General features: G+C 39.2%; 1 protein-coding gene across 4 annotated transcripts in view; it reads right to left on the reverse strand.

Annotated features, from left to right (window-relative positions):
- The window catches only part of TPK1 (thiamin pyrophosphokinase 1), a 300,425-nt gene that overhangs the window by 163,757 nt on the left and 113,200 nt on the right, over nucleotides 1-23,468 (reverse strand). The window lies entirely within an intron of this gene.

Raw genomic sequence — 23,468 nt, forward strand, 5'->3', positions numbered from 1 at the left:
TTTCAAAAGTCTGTATTATGCTTCTCCTGTTTGGGCCTGCATTTTCTTTTCTGATTTTCACATACCCATCATTTTAAAGATGAATATTCTGTTTTGTGGCCACAAAAGAGACACCTCTACACTTAGCTATAAGTAGGATGATCAGCCATGAAAAATGAACTGTCATATAAAAATTTGTTTAAAGAACACGTACTCGTAAGAAAAATCTTCAGGAAAAAACCAGAACATCTGATTACAACACAATTATTGAAAGGCAAAGTTGATTATGTACAGTTATTGAACATGCTTCTTATCCTAGGCTCTGATTACCTGTAGAGCAGCCACTGAGCAAACCATTTTTATTTTTGATGAAGATGTGCTTGAGTACTTTAAACATATTAACATAATTCCTTCAAGTTTCAATCCCTTACACTGATAGGGTTTATAATATTTTGCAGAGAAACAATGCATTAAGGATCCTGAAAACACACGGGCTACACAGCGGAACAAAACGTTATCACTTAATGTTTTTAGGGGATGTAAGCCCATGTGGCAAGGAATGGAGAAAAGACACAGAGCAGCATAGAGCTGTCTGAAGTCTGTTGTCTCTGTATGGTTGAAACTACATAAGTCACTGGGAGGCAGAAGTTTTATTAAACCTTTTGCTGCTGACCTCTGCTGCAGCTTCTCCAGAGCTGACAGACAACCAGGATATTCCAGCAGAACATTAGCATTTCAAAAGGTACCTGCACCTCTTGTGCAGTTGCTTGCCTAGCACAGTACCGCAGCATTAATTAGAGGGACTGCAGAAGATAAATGCGCATACAAAATGAGAGTTGGGCTCTATTTGATACTGGGTAACCTCTACCCAAAAACACCCTTCCTTTCATCAGATAAACTCAAGGGAGAATTCTCCCATTTCTCCACAATTTAGCTGTACAATGGATGACTGTATTTCATTTTCTGGAACCTGTGATTTAGAGAACGTATTGCAAAGTTTAGTAGAAATTCTTTTAAGGTTTGTAGTAATTGAAAAGATGAAAGGTAGGCTTAGAGCTCTGAAGGAACTGGTGGAAAACTGTTTAGTATACCAGGGTTTCTGTCTTAGTGGGCTGGAGCATCACAGCTCTGTTAAAGCTCCTGCAGCTGGCAGAGATCATTCACACTTTAATCCTTATTTTGCTCTTCTGGCTCTGTCACAGCCTCTATAGAGTCAAGGTACCAGTGCTGTATTTTAGTTACCAAAGTTAGCAGGTTTACAGTTATGAATGCGCACAAGCAGTTCTCTCTTTCACGAGATTAAAAGTGTTTCAAACGACTGTTTTCATGAGCACAGCTGCAATTAAAATGCCTCTGATGAAGCTCTAATTAAAGAATAAAACCACCTTTTATAGTTACTTGACATATGGATGAAATTAAGAAACAAAATAAAGCTGCTACTCTCATGTATCAATAAATCTGCCTTCTGATCACAGCCTGATGTACTCAATTGAAATAGTTTTTCTACCAGGGTTTTATTTGTTAAACTTTTTATAAGGGATAAAGAATGAGGGACTGACAAAATGTATTAATCTAGGGAAAAATCAGCTCTCTTGACATTTTCTCCCGTAAAACATTTAAAATGCTATATGAAACAGGAAAGTTCATACCTATGCTCTGCACCTTAATAGATGCAAAAGAATGTCTGGTTGGCAGTGACTTGGTTGACAGACCTAAATTTTTACTTCTTTTCACTGCTCATTAGTGAACAAACCTACTTGCAATGAAATACAGTAATGTAAGGAAACCTGCTGCAGTGTCACCCTGGCTACTATATGGACTGTCTGCTTTCCCAAAGACTCCCAAGTACAAGGAGATGCTAATCTAGCTGTAAAAATTCTCCAATAGCTTATCTGCAGTCAGGTTCCTCCTCCTGGCAGTCAGCACTGCTTCCAATGACTCCTGAAAAAAAGGCCTGTTTTAGAAGTTAGCATTACCATCCCCAAAAACACAGGGAAGCTCCCTGCAGCTCCCTGGATGGCTAATCTGAAAAGAAGACAGTGTGATTACACAGCCATGGTATCCAGTGTAAGGGTGGGAAATACTCCTTAAGGGAAAAACCCCTAAATTTTGAACTGGCCAAAGTACCATGTCAAAACCTGAAGTCATCCTTGCTTCTCAGAGCTTCCTTCACCACTCTAAAGCACAGATGCCACAGAGATATTCAGAAGATAAAATCTTTTCCCATCTTCAGCTGGAATAAATTATCAAGCCAAGGTAATTTACAAAAGCTGAGCATCTGGTTTTTATTAATTATTTCACATTTTAGCCCACAGATGATAAATATCTAAAGGATGAAGCAAGCCATATCTTCTTAGACCTCTCATACCTAGGCGGTGGCTACTGTGAACATGTTTCTCTCCTCATTTGATCTACTAAAATGTTGCCTTCTGCTTATTAAACTAATTTTACCAAGGAAATACTGATCCTCAGCTCAGCATAAATAATCACAGGAGTGTGTGCTGGTTTTTATGCTTGGTACAGATTTGGCAGTCCTAACTCAGGAGAAAAAGCTAACAGCAACTCACAGATCATAGAATGATTTGCATTGGATAGAACCTTAATGATCATCTAGTTCAAACCCCACTACCATGGGGAGGGACACCTTCCATGGCATCAGGTTGTTGAAAGTCCCACCTAGACTGGTCTTGAACAATTCCAGGGATGATAAATACATAAAGGCAGCAAAATTCTGCAAGAGGTCAAGGTCTGCAAGTAATCCTTCCTTCAGATCACATTATATTTCTACCACTGTGAGGCCTTAACTATAGCTGTCACTGACAAGCACCAGAAATTTGCACACATGTGCTAAAATCCTCGCTAGGTCCCAGTCCTTCAAACCTGCACACGTACAGCCCTGCCTGGCTGTGCACACAGCCAGCATCTCTTCTCTCCAGGGAGAGCTCTGTATCTGCTCCATCTGAAACCAGCACAGCTACGCACAACACAGCTGGCAACACAGCTGGTGAGTCAGAACACACAAGGAGTCCAATGCAAAACTCAAGCTCAGAAACAAATTCATCATTACATTCAGAACTGGTAGAGCAGAAGAGGATGCAAAATTATTTTGTTATATTTTAATACATTCAAAACAGAGCAATTTTCAACATAATCTTTGCTAAGGGAAAAAACCAACCACCAAAAAATAAACGCAAACCACACACAAAAAAAATGAAAAAAAATAATCTCAAAAACCTGCAAACATGACCAAGAGAAATCTAAAGGGCACTATGAAGGGTCTCCAAGGCTACATTGAGAACTTGGTTGACTGAAGTGTATATAAATCTGAGCTACTTTAAAACAGCTCAGAGACTGGTAGTAGTTATAATGGCAGTACTTGCTGTGCTTGTTTCTAGAACATTGCCAGCCTCACATACAAGAGTCTTAACTGTGTTCAAGAAACAAATGTGTGTGCCTGTCCACACCCCCCCACCCCCACCAGAGTAGGGTGCTACAGCAAATTTTCAGCAGAGCAAGTAGGTTTGTGCTACTACTGCTATTAAGCTTTTAATACCCAGGCTGTGGCTAGGATCTACCTACCAAGCTCCTACTGCTTGTTACTTAACCTGGCTGTCATTATTAATGTTGCATCTAAAGCAAAGAAGTCATACTGTGGAGGGAAATTTTGAAGAGAACCTAAGCCAGTCTTCCTGTTTCTGTCTGCAGCATTTAGTTTACTGCCACTTCAGAGCACAAATGAAAGCATTGAGATAACTACCTGTCTGACAGATATGAGATGCAGGCAGGTCAATGTATAGATTTGTGCTTATTTTTAAGTGGCAATCATGGAAAAAAACCTTGTGCAATGGATTGAGGCATTAAAAACATTACAAACACATGTACCTCCTCAATCCTCCTCCTTTCCCTCTATTTGTCTGTGTGGGCTAAAAGCACTCTCAGACAGAAAATACTTCATTTTTGATAAGTAACACATATTCCAGAAAAATCCGTGTCTTGGCCTCTGCGCAAGTAATTTTCTATCAAGTAGAGTAGCTGAAAATAATTTAATGTTAACTCTGGTGCTGTTGGTGCCCTGCTTATTATAAAAAAGTGTAATAATACCCCCATATGAACTTCACAATTTATTGTGATTAAAAAATTATATAACCCTTAACTGCTATCCTACTAAGTTCTATTATTGTCATAATCACTTTGACTTAATCTTTTATTAGATTTCAACACATTAATTAACTTTTCTTATAGGATGAGAACTAGATCTTGAGGACACGGATCTACCTATAAATAATACAAGTGCAATGATGAGCTCTTATTAAAAGCTATTCCCTTTACATACAGTTATAGTAATCATTCCTTAGGGAAGACATTCAGAGGTCTAATATCACTGCTGCCATCTGCACCATGTGTACTACAAGAAGGGAGAAGAGAACCCTGAATGGAAGCAGCATTGGAAATGTTTTGGAAAAGACTGGACACAGATGAGCTGTGAATCAGACACTTTGAATTAGTGTATATTGAGATGCTCTGGGAATAGCCTGAAGATTACCACAGGTGACATGGAGAATAACCATCATTAGAGATGTCACTCAACAGAAGATGTCATTCATCTGAATGACAGTGTGGACCATTCCTTCAGTCTAAAATTTACTAGTAGATAATTCTTTCCACACATTTTAATACCAGCAGGACATTAATTCTCAGGTTGATAAGTTTTTGAAAAATGTGTAGAGTTAGGAGGATTAGATCTATCTGTCTGATAATGAGGTAAGAGATACATATTTTACTGGCAGAAAAACTCATGAGATTACTTTTGTAATTGTTCTTGGAGAGAAATGGAAAGTCCTCCTGAAGATTAACAAAAAACCCTACTTCAATGTAAGCAAAGCCATTGCCTAAATCCTGTTAAGTACCTGTTAAATTCCAATGCAAAATGAGCCTGCACCAGCCAGCCAGCTGGTAATAAATTGGAATTTGGATTACATGCTGATAAAAAGGCACCAAGATTTTGGACCATTCTCATCTTCAAATCTATGTCCATGTACTCTAGGAAGTGCAGCATACCCACTCTCTCTAGGTAGCAATGAACCTCAGGTGCACTTCATACAGCAGCAGTTTTTGGGGATCCTGTCTGAAGTGTTTCAGGCTATGTGGCTCCCTAATTCTAAGAAACACCACCTCCCTTACCTAGATAGGTATGTCCATGACAGAGAGGGAGGTGGAGAATATCTTTGTTCCAAGCCACGGGATCACAGCCGGGTCCAAGGCCCAAGAAGGGCTGATGTCAGTGCATAGAAGAGCTCCAATGAGGAGTATGTGGGAGCAGTTTTTCCCATTTCTGTCTTTTACAATGTGGGAAAAAGAGTTTGCAAATGCAGCTTTCAGATGAGAAAATAAAATAATTAAAATTACTTTTTAAACACAAATGTAAGAAATTAAAGCTACAACCTACTTGTAACTCATGCTTTTGGTCTCTAGATTCCTATAATATGTTTAGAGAGTAAAATAATTAACTCTTCAGAGATAACAGAGTAGAACAAGTCATGTTGGAAATGGCTAATTTTCAAAGAAGGCTGGGGAAAACAAGAAAGAAAAAGCTACGCTTGTAGCTTGGATTGACATCTTGGGTATGGTCCTGTGCCCTGATCCAGCCTAATGCACTTGAACAGGCTGAAATATTAAATCCCAGAAGCACAAGAACTAAAAGGGAAATTTTGATGAGCTCTTAAACAGGGTCATGAACATGACTGTATTTCTGCTGGCGTTACTAAAAGAAGGCAAAACTTGCCACAGCTTTTCCAGTGTGAATGTGGCAAAGGAAGCACTTTCCCCTCTGACTAAAAATGTAATCCTGCAGAATGGGGAAGGCATCACACTCCTGATGAAAGCCCTCTTCAGCATACTGGGAATGCTATTAGAGTTCTTGAAACCCCTACTGAGGTGTATTGCAATCAAATATATGCATGACAGTGCTGACCATTTAATCCCCATTCTGTCATAGGCAAGTTGGAGAGTAAAAATTACACTGACACCCAAGGGTATTTTATAATAGAATATGAAATAAAACAATAAATTTGCTGATGATTTTAGCTTTGCCTCATGGTATAGCGTTATGCACCAAATATTCCTGGCCTCTCATTCATTACTATTTAATTACAACAGAATACCTTGCTTTCAGACTTAATTAACCTCTGAAAGGAGTTTGTGACCTTGGGACCCTCCTGCACATTTGCTATCTGCTGTTGGAATATTGCTCTGCCTGGAAATACTTTCTTTAATGCAGAGATTTAATGAAGTGCACAGGTTTTACAGGGAGCACACAAAATACGAGAACCCTGCATGTGGTCACTTAATGAACAAGAGCTACAGCATATCAATTAGAATCATAAATCAATACTAAATTAACATTAAAAGATGCCACAAAAGTATCCCCAGAGGAGAGGGTCATTACAGTAAACATGATCATGAACGCTCTTCCCAATTACTTACACTGTGGGGCAGAGAAGAGGGAGTAATGAAATGAGGAGGGATTTGTCCATTTAATTCCTATTTGTTTAAGCCAGCAGAAGCTTAAGTATCCCACTAAGCCAAATGACAGTGTAGTACAGTTCCAGCTCCTGTCTTTGTCAGAAAGTGCTGTTCAAGCTGAAACACTGTGACTCTGAATGGAAATCGGAGAGCAGTAACCCCTTCACCAGATGTGAGGCAGAACCAGCTTGTACAACTGCTTTGCTGCAAAGCTTCAAACAATGGATTAATGTTGGCCCCTTGGTGCCAATCAGAGCACACTGGTGCTTGCAGAGTAGGTGCTGGTCCAGTAACTCACTTCTAGGAATGTTAACTCAAAATGGATTCTTCACCATCCTGAGAATTCCTTCTGAGAGCTAAAAATTGCATCAATCCATGCATGCTCCTCATACAACTCCCTCCTGTACAAAACCACCCCAAAATCACCTTATGCAAAGTTTTCTTTTTTCCTACAATTGAATGTATCAGAAAGAAGAGATATTGACATCCACATCTGTCACTTCATTAATTACAACCATTTGTTGTCAAACCTCACAGATGATGTTTTAACAAAAAAGAAAGAAAAAGGCACTGGATTCTTTACTGACTCTTTTCAGGTGTCTTTTCAGGACAGCCTGTCTTTCTCTCACTACTCAAAATACCTTTAGGTACACGATTCCAATCTGATCTGTCACCAATATTTAACACCCCTGCTGCAGCTTACAAAATTAGAAAACATCAATCCTCCCACGGATACTGCTGGAACTTGCAGAGGAAAATAGCAAAGCCTGCTCTCTTTTCTCTCTTTCTTTCTTTCTTTCCTTTCTTTCTTTCTTTCTTTCTTTCTTTCTTTCTTTCTTTCTTTCTTTCTTTCTTTCTTTCTTTCTTTCTTTCTTTCTTTCTTTCTTTCTTTCTTTCTTTCTTTCTTTCTTTCTTTCTTTCTTTCTTTCTTTCTTTTCTTTCTTTCTTTCTTTCTTTTCTTTCTTTCTTCTTTTCTTCTTTCTTTCTTTCCTTCTTTCTTGTTACAAAACAACAGTAGCTCCACTGGAGCCATTAGCTAGGTTATTCCAGAGAATTTTCTCCTCATCTTTAGTATCAAAAACATTTTCACTCCCTTTCCACCTTTTTCCTTGTGCCCTGTTTTTCTCCCTCTCTTCCAATTTTTGCCTTTTTTTGATTATGTCTGTCCTTAATTTGTTTAGATCCTCCTAACACCAAGGCAAAAGCCCTGCTGACAAAGAAACATAGATATTCAGAGTTCTGTTGCATTGGTGCATAAAGACTATGATTCCAAGCCTTTGTAGAGTGGCTTCACTTCTGTAGAGGGAATGACAACCACAGGCACTGCTCTGGCCCACAGCTGGATGCCCACCACTGAACAATGGATGTCATTGGACTTGTAACACACACCAACTGCAGAAACAATCAATCAGTCAATCAATCAATCACTCTACTACACACTCAAAAGCCTAAAAAACCCCACGAAAGAACAAAAGCTGACCTAAAAATCCTAGTGGTGTCATACAAAATATTTTGAGCTACACCCACATACCAGTCTCTTTTTTATGCTGAAGAAAAAGGGGAAGTCCAAAGGCACAACCTTTTATCTGGTGCCTTTGCTCCTCCCTCTGTCATTGCTTCATATATCAAGCACTATAAAAATATACCTTTTCTAACCTGCTGATCTTTATCAATCTTCTTTACTGGCATCCTATTAGGTCTCTCCACACCAATGGGTTAATACAGTCTCAAGTTGCAAATCCCTACATTTCCTTTCACTTAGACAGTCACTCCAATTTGTGCAAAACACTTACAATGAATAAATGAAGGGGAAGAGCTATATAGCTTTTATTGCTTCTATTCTTTTTTTAATTTGCCAGACACATTTTATACAGAGATAAAAACACTGGAGTAAATGAAGACCAAACTGCACACGCATATGTACTCTGTGATACAAAACATTTTCCCTGTTAGTCACGTGATGTGAGTACCTTCAACTCAGCTTTACCTCAAAAGAAAGAAACTTATTCCAGTTGAAGTTTAACCATCAGGGAAAGCCAGACAGTTTACGAGTTAAGCACTCTGTGTAGGTGGGATGTCCCTCAAGAGTTAGACCACGAATAAACCAAGAATTATTCTTAGACCAATAATAATTTATTGCTACAGGATTAATTTAATTCCTAATCTTATGCTACTATTTTAAATAATCTAAATATTTTGATCACTGTGTGGGCACCTCAAAGTTGCTTCACATACAGTAAGCAGTAAAAATTTCCAACTATTGCCAATTCTGGAATCAGAGTAATAGATGCTCAAGCAACATTTACACAGTAATTTTTTTTTTTTTTTTGTTTGGTTGGGGATATTTTTTAAAGCAAAAGGGATAAAAATTGATTATATCCCAGTCTGGAAGATGTGGTTACTAACAAAGCAACAGTAGGAGTCTCGCTGTTGTTCCATCAATTTCACAGGCTGTTGGAACAATACCAGGTTGCTGAAAACATTAGATCTACCTGTGGTGATTTCCATGCTTGCAATCACCATGGAGAAGTGATTCATTATGTAAAACATCAGTTATAATGCAAGAATTCAGGGCAATACATGGAGAGGGTATAATTCCTTACGCATCTAGTGCTTAATATGTTTACCAGTTAAGTCAATGGAACATCCTGAATTTGTACGAAGGACAGTCTGGATCCCTATTCAAAAAGCACAGGTCCATCTATTTCTGTGTTGTGACAATAAAGAAAAATAACACTAAACAGATAACACTAAAAAGATAACAAAACTCACAAGCTTGCATGGGATTGCAGCTCCCCTCATTGACCAGGTTAGTTTTAAAATCCTGAAAAAAGTCACAACATAAATTCTATAGGATCTTCATGCTGTGTGCCCACATAGATAGTCACTGGTCAGTCTTGGTTTGTTTCTTCTATCTCTAGAATGAAACATAACTTTCAACCACATTCAGCTGTATTCTTTCTGAAGTATTATTTGTCTGACCCTTTTTATTTTGTAGTCAGTTTAATATTCCTTGGTACTCAGAGGAACAAACAAGGACATTGCTCCAAAGCCAACAGAAGCTGAATGTGTCTCTTCCTTAGCCCACTTCCATAATTTCTTTGTACAGTACATACACATGCCCTTGTTTGAGCCAAAAAGAACTGGTGCAGGACAGATGTATTTTTATATTGAATGTTTCCATGTTCAGACTGTATTGCAACATACAGGTATTTTGGTGGTATGCTAGAGTTGTCATCCAGCCCTTTATCTACTGCTCTCATCTCTCTCAAGTTCATTCTTCTAGTCCTGCCCTTGCAGTGCTAATCTTTCCTGAGGTGCTGATATGTACACAAGTGCTTACAAAAAGATAAGAAAAATGGAAAATATTTGCAAGTAAAGGCAATGCCCACAGCACACAGAAGATGCTCAAACTGGTATCATAAACCCATCTTAGTGCCTTAGTGCATATTTCAGTTGAAACACTCTCTATTTCATAGCTGAGCTGATGAATCAGAGCTGAAGGATGTATCAGGGTTCTGGTCCAGGGTTCTGCAGAGACACCAAAACCCATTTGAAATGCCCTCTAGACTTGCTTGTGTGGAATGTCCCACACAGGTAGAAAAGCATCAAAACACAACCCCAATGGACCTTGATTAATTTCCATTAATTTTAAGACACTGTAACCTTGGATCTAATCTACCTACAGACATTATTCTGATTATTTACTTTGGATCAGTATGCAAGATATTTCTGTAGAGCTTATACAATTTCCAAGAGGCTTTTGACTATCTTTTAATGTTATAGTGATGGATATATTTTCATTTCACCTGTTATCAAAAACAGATCATTCTTCCCTTGCTCAAAAATCAGAATTCTCTACATTTCTCTATAATTGACATTCACTACATTTTCAGATATACCAACTAAAACAGTTTTTTTAAAAGTCCATATGCAAGAGACAGTAATTTATCTCCTTTTTTATTTAACGCAACTGACTCAAAGCATTACAAGATTTTTTCCTCCACAATTTTGCAAGAAGGGAGCCTAGGCTGTTACCTAAATAAGGCCAGTAGCATGGTAGTTGGAGAGAAGTGTAGACATCCAAAAGTGTAACTTTTGTATAAACTATTAGTTGAAGGAGATTTTAGTTTCTCTGAATGCAAATGTATCCAAGAGCAGCTTCGGACGTACCACTGTACACATTATCTACATGCTTGAGCAAGTTATTTCTGGCAGCAGAACAAAACTGATTCTGTGACAGCTTAGAGCTCCAGTTTTTTAATAAGGATTAACTCTCCTGTCTTAAATGATAGAATTTTCTGCTGACTGGGTCCTTACCTAGTCCAACTTTCAACCAACCAGCAATTAATTGATGCTCAACCTTTCATGAGGATGGCTTTGCAACTGGTTCTGCAGTATTTGCTCTATAGTTTATCCTTGTGAGAAGAAGCATGGGGTATTCATCTCTTGACCCTAAAAAGCAAATTTATTAAATATTCTTAGTTATAAACTGTAATAAGCAGCCTTGATCATAGTTTTAGAGCACAGTTACTTGTTCTTGACAGCATTTCCTGTGAAAACAACTGTGACACAAAACATTTTTAAATTAAAAGATGAGAAGAGTCCATTTGTAAAATGAAACCACTCTTGGAATACAATTAGATTTAGAAACAAATCTCAACAGAACAGCTAGGAAAAATAAAAATGGATGGATCTATATTCTCAAGTTTTACATCTCATCATATTCTACAATACATAAAGTCCCTCCATTTGCAAGCTTCTGGCTTCACTAATACTAAATTTAAACAGATTTGAAGAATAGAATCATCTGTTCTGAAAATAAAAATGTCCATTTGAATGCAGATTGTTAAAACTCAGAACTTCTGGCATTCATATATTTATAGAAAGAGAGCAGAGTCTACTGAAGAGAGAATATGAAAGAAAACCAAGCAATAAACACCCAGAATATGTTTATGCTCCAACAATCACAAGTAAGTTTATTAAAGTAACATTTTAGAGACAGCAAAAACTAATCTGAATAGTTTTATCTATGGGTATTTTTTGTGTTCAGTCCCATTAGGTAATATAGCGTAATTTGAAGTCAGCTGCAAGGAACTACACCTGCTCTTCCCCAACATTTTCCAGTCTATGAAAAAAAAGAAAGCCAAAAAAAAAAAAAAAGAGAATGGGTGTTATAGCACTAGTAATTCCTCCCTGAATGTCTGAAATGCAGATTAGTCAACTTCAAGGTCATTTGTTAACATGCATTAATTTTAAGGCATTGATAGCACATGGATTTCTGTGCCCCCTAATTGAATACTGCTATTGGCATTCTTCTCAGGTCTTAACGGAGCTTTTTTCAAATCTAAGATCATTCTTGACATGTTCAACATAAAATCTGTATTTTAAATTTTAAATGACATTGCAGCAAAGACCCAGCTTGGCTTGAGGCTTGCAAGAACTTTCTAGTTTCACTTTGTTTCAAGAACAGGAAAACTCCCAGTCCCCAGGCTCACCCAAACATCTGTAGAAACCATTGCTCCATAAAAACAAACACTGCTGGCTTAATCCTTGATTTCCATTGATAGTGAGAGATACAAAGGGAACAAAGGCATACATTTCACCCTAGCACTACACACAAAGCTGGCTTCTCCTGAATCCTGAGAATTACTCCTTAGACACAACAGACCAAACCACTATAAAGTGCTGAGTACTCTTTAGCCAGCTCAGAAGTATTTTCGAAGCTGCTTGTTCCAGATGTGACTCAATGCACGGATATTTTATCACTGCAAAGCCCTAACCTCTAGCATTGGGGTGGCCATAAATGATTTTTACCATGTCATAAAGCCAGAAATCACCCAGATGGCAATGACATTCCTCTGCTTACAGTACACTAGGGACAGATGCAGCTATTTGAAGAATATGATGAAGCAGTACAGACCCTCTGATTGAAAGACCTGGGATTAATTGAAAGTGTCCCTTTATTCTCCTTTTCTTCGCCCCTTATTTTTCCTACTTTTTTTTTTTTTTTTTTTTTTTTTTCCCCCTAGAACTACTGTTCTGGACAAATCATGACCCTTTGATTTCCTGGTTGGAAATTTAAACTTGGTTTATGGTGCTCTTACTGGAACAGAGCAGTCTTATGTGCAAGACACTTCACTTGCAGCCAGGAGACCTTGTTTCTAAAGTTCAACTGTTCACCTGTTTTGTATTTGCTCATCACTCATCTCCCCAGACTTTTGTCTTGGTCCTTCTAATCTACTCCTAAGCAAGACTAGAATAATTCCAAAAATGCAGAGATTCATGCTTAATATTTATTGATGTGACCGAAGCAGGGTCCGAATGCCACCTTTGAATATCTTGAGGTATGCAAAAAAAGAAAGAAAATCAGTGGATTTATGCCAAAGCAAGAAGATTTTTGGAGCACTCATGGAGATCAAGTCTGCTTCCACCAAGAACTTACTACTCATTATTAAATACTGATGTAATCAGGAATGATACCTGGCCCTTTGATAGACTCATCTTTTAACATGGAAATATCAGAAATTCTGATGAGATCATATGAATGAGGAGAGTATTTTTTTTATTCTTAAGAACTATTTTCCTGCATTTTTAAGGTGATTAATTCAGAATGTGAGATGATTTTGTAACTCAATGCATGACTTTGAGCAAATTAATAAAGGAACAAAATAAAAGTCTTGGTTCCCCAGTTCTCCATTTTAGCCTGTAGACAATACTCTCACTTTTGCTCTACACAAGACCTGATCCATCTACACCCTCCTCTTGTGAATCATATCCAGAGGCTCTACTGAGGACTGCTTTTTCTATTCTACTCTTCTCCTGTAAAGACTGCATGGTCCTGTAGTAAGGTAATAACTTCCTTCCACTTTCTCCTGACATAAAAGAAACAAGGCATTCATACATGCACGTGCACACATGTATGTCGGGGATGAAAAACCAGCCATTGCACAGCTTCTGTAAGGGCATGATGTGGCCAAGACTCCTTTCTAATAGAAATCTAAATTTCATGGATCACAACAACAGGCAGCACTGTCACCTCCCATCATTTTTAGTAATAAATATTACTATGATTCTACAATTACCATCTTGACTAGCAAAAGCAATAGAAATTCAACATGAAGAGTAATTTAATCTCACCTAGATACTTCTAATATTTCTAAGACCATATGTTTTATTATTATCTGCCACTTGTTTTTCAGTTTGAGGGAATGATAAAAAAAAGAATTGTCCATTTTCTGTTATGGTTTATGTAGTAAGTTCACTTAAAACCACTGCCAAGTAAACCCAGTTGCTGGTATCTCTCTCAAAATGTATCTACACTTCTTGTGATATGCAAAAGAGTACTCCTGCCCCTCCTAAAATTCTCATGTGACTCTGAACTAATTGTTATGTAACTCTCAGATTTTTTTCCTTTATAGCATAAGATGACTAAGAGAATAGAAATAACTCCTTTACTTTGGAAGAATACATACTCCTGGGTCTGGCTTGCACAGCTGTTTAATATGAAGATGAACCTAGCAGTAAAAAAAAATGGACCAATGATTTCCAATTCTCATAATTTCTGTAAGCATTTGATTCAGAGACCAAATTAAGTCTGATATGCCTAGTGATGTGTCATGGTTTGACACTGGCACAATGCCAGTGCCCCTATGAAAATGTGATCCCTCCCTTGAATGCTGAGAAGTGGAATCTAGAATAGAGCAAAGCAGGCCCAAGCTTGATAACAGGAAAAAAACTTTATTAAATTACCACTACAAAAGAAAAGAGAAAACTAAAGAAGGGAAAAAAAAACCACAAAGATCCAAATGAAAACCTTGCAAAACATTCCTCCCCCCGCCACCACCCAACTCCAACAAACCACAGTGAGACACAATCTGGACCCCAATCAGGTTTCCACCCTCCAAACAACCGATATTCAGTCCATTGAGGGAACAGAGTCTCTCCTGTGCCACAGACCCCCCAAGAAACACAGCTCCACATCCTGTGTTTCCATGTCACACATGGCACCGCCCGGAGAAAAAGTTTGCCATGGTGACCTTTCTCTTTTTCATGCACAGTGCTCTCACCACCAATGCATGGATGGTCACTGCCTTTAGGATTTTTCCTTTCAAGGATGCCCTGCCAAGAGGGGAGAAAACAACAGTTCAGTTTTTCATTGTTTGGGACCACAGTCCCCCCCATTTTCCCCTGGGGCCGAGGGCTCAAGAACAGAGATCTTCTTCTCTTCTCTTCTCTTTTCTTTTCCAGGGCAAGGGGGCGCCACCACAAACCCCCTAACTTTTTCTCTGTTCACTCCACTTTTGTCTTTTTCTCAGCTGAAGCAGGTCTCTTGACTCACTGGCATCCTCCCAAAACACAGTCCCTCTTGATGGAGAAGATTTGGTTCAGGTTGTGGCTAACACGGAAAAGTCCAGCCAAAAGCCACTCCTTGTCCCCCTCCCATCCAGAATTCCTCCTTCCAACATCCTATCTCAGGGTCCAAGGTGTCCCTCTTCCTCTCTTTCAAACTGAGGAGGGGAAAGGAAAATTCACAAAGCTTTCATTTCTCAAGGAAGGGTTAAAAGTCCGAACTCCCAGGATGGCTCGATGCCCAGACATTCAGCAACTCCCACACGACTGGGCACCTTGCAGCAGCTCCCCCCCGCTCCTCTTTCCTTGCAGCTTTCTCTCTCCCTCTCGGGAGAGGAACTCTGGGGGGGGAAATGGAGACATCCCAGATTTCTTCCACCCTTCCATTTGCAGGGGCCAGCCCGGTTCCAGTCCTTTCACCACCCTTGGGGCTTTCGGCCTACCTTTCAGGCCATGGGAGCTTCCCCTCCCCCACCCAGCTCGTGGCTGGGCAGGGGAAGGTCTGCACTGCACGCTGACCGGAACCAAAGAGAGCAAGTTCCCCTGGGAATTCTGCTTTCAACCCCTCTGTGTTCTCAGAGGCGTGTCTACTTTCAATTGGTCAATATCTAAATTGACCTCTTCCTTCCGGGAAAAATTATCTTTCCGTGTCAAACCACGACATTCCACCCTTCGCCTCTGAGAACACAGACTACAAAAAAAAAAATCATTATCAAAATTACATTCAACACATTCTACATAAAACAGCAACTTACACCAAATCTCCACTCCAATTCATTTCAAAACCCAACACATGCTTTGTTCTTATTCTTCCTGATCCCATTTTACAGCATTCACCTTATCACAATCTTATCTTATCTTATCTGATCTTATCTTATCTTTTCCCGGTCAGGGAACCAAATGTCATGGTTTGACACTGGCACAATGCCAGTGCCCCTATGAAAATGTGATCCCTCCCTTGAATGCTGAGAAGTGGAATCTAGAATAGAGCAAAGCAGGCCCAAGCTTGATAACAGGAAAAAAACTTTATTAAATTACCACTACAAAAGAAAAGAGAAAACTAAAGAAGGGAAAAAAAAACCACAAAGATCCAAATGAAAACCTTGCAAAACATTCCTCCCCCCGCCACCACCCAACTCCAACAAACCACAGTGAGACACAATCTGGACCCCAATCAGGTTTCCACCCTCCAAACAACCGATATTCAGTCCATTGAGGGAACAGAGTCTCTCCTGTGCCACAGACCCCCCAAGAAACACAGCTCCACATCCTGTGTTTCCATGTCACACATGGCACCGCCCGGAGAAAAAGTTTGCCATGGTGACCTTTCTCTTTTTCATGCACAGTGCTCTCACCACCAATGCATGGATGGTCACTGCCTTTAGGATTTTTCCTTTCAAGGATGCCCTGCCAAGAGGGGAGAAAACAACAGTTCAGTTTTTCATTGTTTGGGACCACAGTCCCCCCCATTTTCCCCTGGGGCCGAGGGCTCAAGAACAGAGATCTTCTTCTCTTCTCTTCTCTTTTCTTTTCCAGGGCAAGGGGGCGCCACCACAAACCCCCTAACTTTTTCTCTGTTCACTCCACTTTTGTCTTTTTCTCAGCTGAAGCAGGTCTCTTGACTCACTGGCATCCTCCCAAAACACAGTCCCTCTTGATGGAGAAGATTTGGTTCAGGTTGTGGCTAACACGGAAAAGTCCAGCCAAAAGCCACTCCTTGTCCCCCTCCCATCCAGAATTCCTCCTTCCAACATCCTATCTCAGGGTCCAAGGTGTCCCTCTTCCTCTCTTTCAAACTGAGGAGGGGAAAGGAAAATTCACAAAGCTTTCATTTCTCAAGGAAGGGTTAAAAGTCCGAACTCCCAGGATGGCTCGATGCCCAGACATTCAGCAACTCCCACACGACTGGGCACCTTGCAGCAGCTCCCCCCCGCTCCTCTTTCCTTGCAGCTTTCTCTCTCCCTCTCGGGAGAGGAACTCTGGGGGGGGAAATGGAGACATCCCAGATTTCTTCCATCCTTCCATCTGCAGGGGCCAGCCCGATTCCAGTCCTTTCACCACCCTTGGGGCTTTCGGCCTACCTTTCAGGCCATGGGAGCTTCCCCTCCCCCACCCAGCTCGTGGCTGGGCAGGGGAAGGTCTGCACTGCACGCTGACCGGAACCAAAGAGAGCAAGTTCCCCTGGGAATTCTGCTTTCAACCCCTCTGTGTTCTCAGAGGCGTGTCTACTTTCAATTGGTCAATATCTAAATTGACCTCTTCCTTCCGGGAAAAATTATCTTTCCGTGTCAAACCACGACATGATGTTATTGCCCTAATACTTTCAGGAAACCCCTTCCAATACAAGAAGCTAATTTTGGTTTAAATTGAGGACTGAAATGATGCATATTTCATGATATTCATGTCTTGCTACCTCAACTCTTCACTGTTTCTGAAACAAATCTTGACTTAACAATGCACTGCTTCTGGAATATAAATGTATTTGAAAATGCAATCGAGTGAAAGTAATTAAATTGAAGACATAAATGAAAAAAACAAAAAAAATTACATGATCCTGAGGTATCTTGAGAATTTCTCATCTGCACTACCTGAAGCAAACACATTATGCAACTTCAAATGGATTAATCCTTCCAAACACTAAGAGACAGATTTCTTCTTTTTCTTTAAATTTGTTGATGCCTCGCTGTTTTCTAAAAATTTAAAAATGGATCCCAAGTCAGGTATTTCCTAAAGGAGGAAACTGTGGATAGGGAGGTTCTTTTTCTGAACACTCTTGCAGAATTTATTAGGATAAACACAAGATTCTAATTTTGATCTTTAAACACTGCTATAGTTTTTATGTCAAGCAAAGATGTCTGATGTAGAAGATCTCCTTTAAGATATTTGACAAATAAAGCATTGCCTGAGTGTCACTGCAACAGGCTCCCGGCCAGGAAATAGTTGGCATAATCTCCATGATTCACAGAAGGCTGATCAATAATCTTTATTAAGAAACCCATTGCTCTTTTATAGACAGTTACGATACAGGTGGACTTGAATGGTCCTCCAGTCCAAACACCATCATTGTTAGCTAATTAAGAAACCACCTCTGGTAAACAAATCTCCATAACACATTCCACGTGTTCACAACAGGTGCAGCAAGTGAAGATAGAAATTGTTTCTCATTCTTTTCTCTGATCTTGTAGCCTTTCCCAGGATGATGCCTGGAAAAGTTGTGTTTCTCCCTGTGGCCAGAGAGCTGCTGCCACACCTGAGCTTTCAACTTTCTTGGCTTTTGGATTGCAATCCCTCAAACCAAAGAACTCTTCAACACTAGCAGCAAAGGTGCTAGCTTTGATCTCACAGTTTCAGAGGTTATATATACATTTTTAAACAGTACTAAAACATACTCTCATATCAACATGAATAAAGCAAAAACTTCATGAGTATAGCTGTCTCACATCCTCCCCAAATCATACAATGAGTAGATTTTAAAGACAAGAAATTGTCATTGTACTCTTCATGTAGAACTCTATACTCAGATAATCTCATTCAGTGTTTTCTGCATCAGTGCCCTAAATTTTGCCTGAATATAAGATATCCTAAAAACAATAAAATATACTCAGTTTAATCTAAAGAGTTCAAAGAATTTCTCTCAACTGTACATTAAGTTATGTCAATGGCTAATTACCTTCATAAATACTCTATTTCTAATCCAATACGCAGCACAGCAAAGTATGTATGAATTTCTCAGTCTAAAAATCTTATTAGGGACCCACTTTTCCATGAGTAGAAGGTTATTCAGAAAAATAGATCTCATTTTACAGATGGGTTTTGGTAGCTGTTGTCCAGATGTTTCTCTTTTGGTTGTCTTGTCAATGAAGGCACTGGTTCTTAGATTAGTCAAATTCAGTGTAAGCTATAAATAGCCAGTTGAAGTAGCCAAGGCACTACTAACCCTCACTAATTGCTAAAAAATGCACACATGACACTGTCAAAATATAGACACTACTCTTCATCTTTCCACTTTTCATCCAGGCAAATATATAATGATGACAACCTTTCCTCATGGAAGTTATATTAGCTTACTTTTCCTATTCAAAGGTTAAACTTTTGTTTAGCTATCAAACTTTGGTGCAAAATAAACCCCTAGAAAATGCGTGCTGCATGGGAGAAACGCAGAGATCTGTGTGCAGTTGCAGAGCTACAATCCTGTTGGGATCACAGAAACATGACTGGGTGTTGCAATGAGGGGATGCAGGCTTTTGAGGAAGAATAGGATAGGAAGGTGGGGAAGAAGAGTTACTTTTTCTTTAAGAGAGAAGCTGGAGTGCACAGAGCTCTGCCTGGGGATGAATGAAGTTAGGCAAATTAAAGCTGAAGTGGAATTGCATCGTGACAGGGATTTCAAAAATATAAAAGTTGATTGTAAAAAGATATTTTTGAGGTCTGTATTTGAAATTTAGCAGCTACATCAACTGGAAATGTCTACAGAATTTGTTCCTAATTTTTAAAAACTCCTGCAGAGCTTCTTGAGGCTGCCTGCATTTATGGCCTGTTCAGAGAAGAATTGTATAGTAGCAGCTGCACTTTCATGCATTACATGAGTTCACCTCATTTATGTTTAATATGTAGAAAATGCTATCATTTTCCACTTTTACTGCTACTCTTATATTTTATATAGTTTGCAGGGAGAAACTGAAAGGGTAGTGAAAGACATGATATCTGTGACTGTAGGCAAGCCAACTAGTGTCACACAGTCAGTCTGAAATACTAACCAGAACTCCAGAAACACAGTATTTTTTCATGATTGGTTTATCCTTCATCTTGTAGAGCTCACTGCTCCCCTCTTTAAACTTGATGCTCTTAACACCGCAAAACCTGAGTATGTATTGGATTTGACATCTCTCTGGAAAACAGCATCCAAGACACAAGTACTAATGACTGGTTTTAAAGGTTCCAATGTGGTGATAGTTTTCAATGCATTTTCACCTTTGTATACCCCAAAGCAAGTGACACCCAGGTTAATCAATGTCTTGAGATGTAATCACAAGGTGTTGAGAAACAAGTTCTGCAGTGATACAGATAAACAACAGCCCAATGCTGAAGTGGAAAGCAGTGCTTCATAATGATTCAAGAAAATTCAAAATTGGATAGGCAAGGCAGACAAAATGAGGCAGAGCAAAGAACCCATAAAGATCAGCGACTCACCTTTAAGTCTGATTAGTAGAAAATGTTTAACATTCAAGAATGGTTTAGCAGTAATCCTTGTTTCTAAGTAGGAACGGGTGTTAACAGTCTAAGGAAAATAACCTTTATGGACTGTAGAGTCAGAGAGAAAAAAGCACCAACATTCAGTCCTTTTTCATTCCTGCCTTTCCCATGTCCCCAGCACTGACAGCTCCCTAGGAGCAGCCTCTTTTAGGGAACGTTATCCTACCCTTTTGGTTACACTTCTTAGCCCTCATGCTGCAGAAGGCAATTTGTTTTAACATATCATTGAAAAAATATGGCATGGTTTCTCCTTGTTAGCACTTACAGAAATGAAGGTTTTCTTAGACTGGTTTGTTTTTAAACAGAAATAATTGCAACTCAGATTTCCTGAGAAAAGGGGAAAACCAACCAAATATCATAAAAATGACACCATGAACACAGAGGAAGACAGATAGCATCTTAGTCATGACATTAAGTCTCATTGCTATGTCAGCCTGTTCAGGGCTATAGAAAGAAAGGTGTGAACTTCGTTTGCTTGATGGGTCTAGCAAAAAAGCAAAAAAAAGCAAGTCAAGTGGAGAAAATAGGAAACAGATGGAGTGGTAAGCTCTTGAATTACCCTTTGCTGCTTTTCATCCACCAGCATAGGCCAACATAATAAAAAGCAAGTTAAAGACTTGTTCAGCACTGAGGAAGAACTACAGCAGCCATGGGAGCAGCAAATGGAGGATTAAGAGGGAATACCTCAATTAAACACAAGCATCCAAAGACACAATCAGTAGAAAGACTATGCATCATCCTCTGCACCCCTTCTGGGATATTGACACAATCAAATACCTCTAAAAAGTGCCTGCATGCCAACACACACAGTATGGGAAATAAACAAGAGGTAGCAGAGATCTGTGTGCAGTCACAGATCTCACTGTGATTATGAAGATATAGGGGGATAACTCCCGTGGCTGGAATGTTGTCCTGAATACACTACTTAGGAGAGGTAGACTGGGAAGGTGTGGTAGTGGAGCTGCCCTCTATGAGTGAGGTAACACTTGGAAATGTATTGAGCTCTTTCTTGGTGAGGATGATGAGTGAGTTGAGGCCTTATGAGTTTGGATAAAATGACAGACTGGTAAGGGTGATGCTGTTGTGAGTGTTTGCTACAGGTTGCCCGGGCAGGAGGAGGAGGTTGATGAGGCCTTCTACAGGCAACTTGAAGCAGCCTCAAAGTCACAGGTGCTGGTTCTGTGGGAGATTTTGACTACCCTGACATCTAATGGAGAAACAACACAGTGAAGCACAAACCATCCAGGAGGTTCCTGGAAAGCCTTGACGACTACTTCCTGACACAAGAAGTGGATGATCCCACAAGGAATGGTGTGTTTCATCTCATACTAGTAAACAGAGACCTTGTTGGAGATGTGAATGATGGGCACAGCTTTGGCCGTAATGACCATGAGACTGTGGAGCTCAGTATGGGGAAGAAAGAAGCAGGGCAGTAAGACTGCAACCATGAACTTCAGAAGAGCTAACTTTAACCTCTTCAGGGATCTTCTTGGAAGAATCCCATGGGAATGAGGCCTGAAGGAAATAGAGGTCCAAGAGAGCTGGTTGATATTCAAGGATCACTTCCTCCAGTCCCGAGAATGTTGCATTCCCGTGAGAAAGAAATCAGGCCAAGGGAAAGAGGCCTGTGGACGATCAAGGAACTCCTGTCATTACTTGAGTGTAGGCAGGAAATACACAGCAAATGGAATCAGTGTCAGGATGCTTGGAATGAATACAGAGAGGTTGTCACAGTAAGTATAAATGAGATGAAGATGGTCAAGACCCATCTGGAATTAAAGCTGGCCAAGGCTGTCAAAGACAAGAAGGGCTTCTTCAATCCACTGGGGTCCCTTCCAGTTTACCCATTCTGTGATTCTGTAATATGAACTTGTCTCCAAAGGAAGTTATCAGTACTTGAGCACCATACTGCAAGCTATTCTTTTCCCAAAGTATTATCACTAATTCCCATTTTAAAGGATTCTTCATAAAATTTAGTGTCACTTAGAATCAAGCCCAAAATATCAATCAAATTTTTTATTTATATCTGTATAAATATATCTGTATTTATATCCCTAAAATTAAAGGACTATTGTTCTTTAGTTTTTGATACAACACAACTAGATATCAGGGTTTTGAATAAAGTATAGTTTTAAAATGTTAAGACAGCATGAAAAAATGATTAGCATGTCAGCAGCATCTGAGAAGACAGCTCTTTAATAACAATGGACAGGGAATTTAAAGAAAAAATACCTCAGAGAAGTAAATGGATATTTTTTCCAGCAGAATGATTTCTTTAAAGACAAAAATCCAAATTATGCACTCTTTTTTTTTGTTTCAAAAGAACTACTTTGAAGGTAAAATATACCCAACCAAAGCAATTAAGATGAGAAGAAGAAAGACAGAGGAAAAGAATACTCCAAGGGCCAAGTATGTAAGACTGAAAGAACTATTAAGTCAAAGAATAATCATCCATTTTCCCTGAATTGTATTTATTTAATACAAACATATATATGTGCAGAACAGATGAATGGGTTACTAAAGAAAGTAGCAAAAGCTCTCAAATGTTGTTCTTCCGAGAGCATTACCATTATCAAAGAGAACTGTTTGCTGCAAGTTGGTGTTGAATTCAAACAGACACCTGCTTAAGTTTTCCGTGGCTCTGTGAGCAACTACTAGAAAAGGACAAATCAAATGTTATAAAATATAGTCTATAACAGTAGTGCCAGACTCCATTCTTGGTTTTAGCAGTTGTAGAACTTTAGATAAACTTCCCTCAGGTGAAAAAGGACGACATTTTTAGTTTTATTTTTACTTTTGGGCTACAGCCCTCCTTTCTAACTCTTGCCTTTTTTCTGAAGGAGAGGGTGAAACTGAGCTTCCTCTCGTCCCCATCATACACTTTCCATGAGATGAAAAGCAAACTATGTATCAGATTTGCTGTATGAATAAAATTGTTCATAAGCTTGTAAGTTCTACCAGATGCCCTTCTCATTCCTTTTTGCTCCAAGAATCAGTGTATCAATTCACTTTTATGAAACTACTTATTTATGAATTCTTGCTCAAAATACCTGTTGATATTGGACATGAAATACAGAAGCTCAGTAAGTTCAAAAGAGAAAACGACCCAGTTTTATTCAAACATCTGGTATTTATAGAATTCCAAAGGTGACTGTGACTGTGGATTGGAGGATGGAATTACTGCCTCTCCAATGACACTGGTCCAAATATTAATCAATTATTTCCTTCTACAGAGAAATATGTAAACTATTCTATTTATACATGAAATTGCATGGGAACTCTGACTTTCAAATATGTAAACATTATCAGAAGGCTAAAGAAGTTTTATGAGAACTTTAAAACTTTCAAAAGAACTATAAAAG

Source organism: Lonchura striata, chromosome 1 (assembly GCF_046129695.1).
Source record: "Lonchura striata isolate bLonStr1 chromosome 1, bLonStr1.mat, whole genome shotgun sequence".
Taxonomy (NCBI): domain Eukaryota; kingdom Metazoa; phylum Chordata; class Aves; order Passeriformes; family Estrildidae; genus Lonchura; species Lonchura striata.